The sequence below is a fragment of the Malurus melanocephalus genome, unplaced genomic scaffold (assembly GCF_030028575.1).
Source record: "Malurus melanocephalus ecotype Western Australia unplaced genomic scaffold, MMel_1.1 scaffold_960, whole genome shotgun sequence".
In the NCBI taxonomy this organism is placed as follows: domain Eukaryota; kingdom Metazoa; phylum Chordata; class Aves; order Passeriformes; family Maluridae; genus Malurus; species Malurus melanocephalus.
Genome location: NW_026624192.1, coordinates 14,771 through 20,371, shown reverse-complemented (window position 1 = coordinate 20,371; position 5,601 = coordinate 14,771). Strand labels below are relative to the sequence as shown.

Here is a 5,601-nt window from a genome sequence, read left to right as displayed (position 1 = left end):
TCCTTTTTATTCCTTTTCCTCTCTTTTCCCCATTCTGTAACACACCAGTTACAAAATGCTTTATTTTAGGCTTCCAAATGAGTGCAGGAGCCCCAAAATCCATGGGAATACTCACAAATTATGAGGAGCTACACCTTCATTTCACCTGGATTTTAAAACAACGAATGCAAAACTACAGGAATTAGAGCAAAGCCCACCTTTTTTTATTTTTTTTGTCCTTATTCAAACCAGAACTGGACGTTTTAATCTATTTTTTCCTGCAGAAAAACGGCCCATGGTGCAAATCTCGTGAATTTGTCGGCTCTTTGCTCTGGAAAGTCTGGGTTTTTTTCCCAATCTGATGCATCAAAAAGCACACAAAAAAAAAAACCCCTCAGCGTCCCTGAGATTCCATTGTGGCTGCTGCCATTCCACCTGCACTTCCAAGGTGAGGAAAAGAGATCCAAGGGCTCTTCCTGCCTCCCAAAGCTCTTTTTTTCACATCAAAACCACACTGAGGATCTCCCCCACCCTCCACGGGGTTGGTTTTCCTCCCCATCTGCCTGCCAGGAGAGCCCACCTTCCCTCACCTGCCAGCAGTCCAGATTATACAATATTCCCCCCAAAAAACCCAACTCGCTTTCAAAAAAACTGAATTTTGAGAAGTCTACAGTGGTTATGTTACAGGGGAATAAAGATATTCAACCCCTGACCTTCAATCCAGGCTAAAATCATATTTATTTTAGACTCCATCTCCCCCAAAACCACAAAAAAAAGGCCAAGAAGCACCAGAAATAAAAAAGTGTTTAATTTGGGAGTGAAAATAAATTGAAGAGATCAAGTAAGATTTTTAGARCTGCGAAAATAAAATCACAGATGATTATCATGATTTGAATGGTCGGATATTGGATTTGATGGAGAGCTTTGGTAATTCCTGAGTTGTGTTTTAACAGCCAGACTCCCTCCTGCAGCTTTACGAAAGTCAGGATTTATATTTTCCCAGAATGAACTGGGAAAAAGGAAAATCGMTGTGTTTATTCCCAAATCTTCCTGTTTGGAGGAGCCTGACTGAGCCAATTCCAGCCTCCAGAAGGAAGAATTTTGCTGGGAAATTTGGAAAAATGGAGAAGGGTTTGGGGTAAGGAAGCCCCTCTGCTGTGTTGGCCACAATAACCAYGATAAACCTGCTCTAAAGTTAATCCAAAATAAACTTTTAGAGAATATTGGACACACTTTTCCTCATTTTAGTCAAGGTTTTAGCACTGCCATATAGAAAAAAGAAAACCTAAAATAAAATCACATGAATGGAGCCGGGTGCTGCTTGTGTGGGCATTTTAGGCAAGAAGATGGAAATAAAATGAAATAAAACCAGTGATGGCCTAGAGGATCTCTGAAGCTGATAACGCCAACTTGGGCTGGGATGAGAAGATAAAAAAGGATTTGGGAGAACAGCAGAAGTGGGGGAGACGCCACTGGAGCAGAATATCCAAGAATTCCTYTGTTTGGGCAGCAGAGGAATGCAATCAGCGGAAATAACYGAGGTTGGGAAGGTTCAGGTGGAATTTCAGATGTTTTCCAGCTCCGAGATAAGCAGGAAGAGGAAAAATCAGGAAAACACAACTTCCTGAGGACCACCAGGATCATTCTCCCCTCTAAACTATGCTGACATAAAAAATCAAGTTTAGGAATGTTCAGCTGGAATTTCAGAATTTTCCAGCTCTGAGATAGGCAGGAAAAACCAGGAAAACAGAACTTTCCCAGGACCACCAGGATCCTTCTGCCCTCTGAACTGCRCTGACAAAAATAACCRAGGTTGGGAAGGTTCAGCTGGAATTTCAGGAGTTTTCCAGCTCTGAGATAAGCAGGAAGAGGAAAAACACAACTTCCTGAGGATCACCGGGATCATTCTCCCCTCTACACTGCACTGACAGAAATAATTGAGGCTGGGAAGGTTCAGGTGGAATTTCAGAGATAAAACCAGGAAAACACAACTTTCCCAAGACCACCGGGATCATTCTCCCCTCTAAACTTCGCTGACAGAAATAATCGAGGCTGGGAAGCTTCAGCTGGAATTTCAGGAGTTTTCCAGCTCTGAGACAGGCAGAAAAAACCAGGAAAACACAACTTCCTGAGGATCACCGGGATCATTCTCCCCTCTAAACTCTGCTGACATAAATAATCAAAGCTAGGAAGGTTCAGCTGGAATTTCAGGAGAGTTTATCTACGTTGAAAGAAGAGTTTAGAGTTTATCTACGTTGGAAGCAGAGTTTATCTAAGTTGGAATCCGTGGGAGTCAAGAGAAGCCCGAGCAGATGAATCACAGGGCTGGCATTGTCCTTCACAAGTCGAGATTTTACCATTGACTCCTCTCAAAAGAGCGGCAGAAACAGCTCATTGTGAAGGGAGAGGCCGCCTCATTGATGGATTTAAGGAGATTTAGCGAGTTTTTGTAAGGGCAGTTCTCACCCCGAGGATCCCAGCCCAATTCCAGYGCATCAGAGCTGTTCCTCGAGTGAATCAAAGGCATTGTTTGCAGGGGCAGCGCTGCAGTTGTTGCCTCTTTACCTGCTGGCAGAATTTCCAAGCGTAAACACTGTTAGTCACCCTGCCTGGATGGCAGCTTCCAAGGCGGGAGCTGCAGGAGGAGGAGGAGGAGGAGGGAGAAAAGCACTGGTGGGGAGGAGAAGAGAACTTTGAACGTTCTCCTCGCTGCTCAGCCCACACTCAGGCTCCAAAAATGCTCCGGGAAGCCATTCCCCACATTTATCTGGGGACCATTAAAAGGCACAGCACAGCACAGGCGGTGCGGAATGGATGAGGCTCATCCATTGGCAAGGCAAACGAGGATAAAAGGCAAGTTTATTAGTTGCTCCTTTAAGAAGAAATTGATTTTAAGAATTAAGAATTAATTAAGCTAATTTTTCTGATTTTGCGGTCACTACTGGTTTGTGCCGACAGAAATTCCACATTCTGCTTTTAGCCAGCTGGTTCCCTCTTCATCCATGTAGAGGATGAACCAAACAAGCACCATCTGACTTAATTTGCTTTTATCTCCATTTATGTCCAGCTTCAAATAAAGCAATTTTAAGTCCTCGAGAAAGGTGAAGAATTCTGTGCACTTCAGGGAAGAACTTTCAGATTTGCTCCCAGCCCAACTCACACATTTGTGTGCTGAAAACCCACTGCAGGTTTCACAGGGGGCAGCCCAAGCACTGATGTGAGATAATAATCTTTAAACCCCAACCACTCTACAGTGGAATTATTACCACACTGCAGCCTTTGGTTTTCCAGCTGCTTGTTTAAAAAATAAAGATACTTCAAAGGTGAAACAGCAAGTGGAAAAGTCATGTTTTCATCGCCTCCCCAAGGAGCTGCTGTCTGCCTTGAAGCATTCAAGTGATTTTCCAACAACTACATTTGGAAACTACAAGTTAAACACMGATCTCCTTGACAAACTGACTTTCYCCAGCTGTTCCTCCTCATGTTCGTTCCCCCATCCCTCTCTCAATTCCATCTCAGCTCTGCTCTGGACACAAGCCATGAGCAGAAATCGATAATTTTCCCAGCAGAATATTCAGGAAAAGTTCAATTCCTGACACACTTTCCTGGGATCTTGAGGTGTTTATGCAAGAGCTTTCAAAATAAGCCACCCAAGCGTCAAAACCTCCCTTCCAGTTTCAGCAAGCTTAAAYCCATATCCAAATATCCTGAATTGCATCAAGCCTGGAAAAATTACTGGGAATTCAGCAGCRATCTCCTGTCAAAGGTGGCGGAAAAAAAGCTGGGAATTTTCTGCTGCAGGTGAGCCAAAGTGCCAACAGGTACACAGCCATTCCTTTATCATCCTGAACTCAGCAGCACCTGGACTATCACCTTTCCTACTCTGATGATTCCACATCAATAAAAGGTAACACAATTCCTGCCTGTGCCCTTTGGRATCCTTCCCTGCCCCTTCAAAGCACCCACCCGCGGGTGTGAGGCTGTTTTTAAAGCAGGTCTAAAGGAACAGCCACAATTCAGGAAATGGMTGGAGCTGTTCTCCAAGCCGAAGAGGAATTGTTCATTTTCAGGAAGCTTCCCATGGGCTGTTATGTGCTGGAAGAACCTCACTTCCTCAGCAGCAGGGCCTACAAACTTGAAATTAAAATCGGGGTACAGATTCAATATTCTTAGGCAGAAGGGTGTCAAGCTTTCACTCTGTTTTGGATGCTCCCCTCTGTCCCCAGCAGGTTTGCRCTCACCTGTGAGAACTCCCAAAGCCCCACAGAAACTCAGTCTCCCCTCACCACTTAATTAAAAATATAAATTAACGAGTTTTTAGGACACACCAGGGGCCTGCAATGTCCCCTTAMGCCAAGACCAGCTGGGTCAGCTCCGTGCCCAGCATGGAAGCCGTAACAAAGCCCCTTTGCAGCTCTCCCCTTTGCAGAATTCATCCCMCGGTTGCCTTCCACACCTGTGGCTGCTGTCAAACGCCAAATGTCTGCACTACCCCCAACCATTCGGAATCGTTATCCCAGCTGCTGGCATTTGACACCTTCCCGGCTCCTCCTGCACCCAACAGCCCCACGAGCCGAYCCATTTAACTCCTCCTCAGGGAGCTGCGCCCCTCGCTCCGCCCCCAATCCAGGGCTGCAATTTCTCTGCGAGCTCGACAGTGCCACGAGGGTGCTGGGGTGGCACAGCTTAATYCACAACTCAGCCCATCCAGCACCCCACGGAACCCAGGATACCCCAATTCCCCCACGACTCCAGCAGGGCTTTCCCAGATTCCACACAAAAGTGCCTCGCTCTGCAGAGAGCCTCCCATTTGCATTCACAGCCAAACTCCGGTTAACAGACACAAGGCTCACTGCCGGTCTCACTGCAAAGCCCRCACGTGCTCAGGCAATAATTCTCATCTGGGGTCTTCAGGACACTATTTTTCCCATCTAGATTTCTCCTACCACTGCCAAACACACTGAAAACCTCAAMGCTGGACTAGGGAGAASTGTTCTTACCCATGGCAGGGGCGGGAATGGGATGAGCTTTAAGGTTCCTTCCAACCCAAACCAATYTGGGATTCCACAATGCTGGGATTTCAGGATTCCCCTAGAGCAAAGGGCCAAGGATGCCATGCTGCGAGGCAAAATTCACCTCAACAGCAAGAAAACTCCAGGACWGAGTATTATCTGCAGAGCACAAAGGAAGGGGAAAGGAGGATGAAACCATGAAAATAACGTGGAATTGGTGTGTTAGCAAGGCATCCCTTCCTCCTAGGTGGGTTTTCCCAATGGATCCACAGCAGAGCCTCCTGAGAGCCCTTCCCAGCAGCTGCAGGCCCGAGCAGCCCTGACCGTGATGCTGCACAAGGAGCAGCATCTCCCTCTCGGGGAGCAGACAGCCCTGCCCGGCCTGGCGGGATCAGACGGGCATTTTCCTGGGCGCTGCAGGATTTCCTTGGAGCAGGAGGCTCGGCTGGAGCAGCCTCTTGGCCCCGCTCCGCTCTGCCACTAATTGTCATGCACTTGGCTGCGAACTCGCCGGGGAGGAGGCAGCCGCGCTGGATTTAGCTCATGCTATCCTACAAGGAACGGAGAAGGCTCGGGGTGTGGTGGGTTGGTTGTTTCTTTTTTTTTTTTT

At 46.9% G+C, this 5,601-nt stretch overlaps 1 protein-coding gene across 2 annotated transcripts in view; it reads right to left on the bottom strand.

The window, feature by feature from the left end:
- NPTN (neuroplastin) overlaps positions 1 to 5,601 on the bottom strand; it is a 35,596-nt gene that overhangs the window by 29,335 nt on the left and 660 nt on the right. The gene's annotated exons all lie outside the window — the stretch shown is intronic.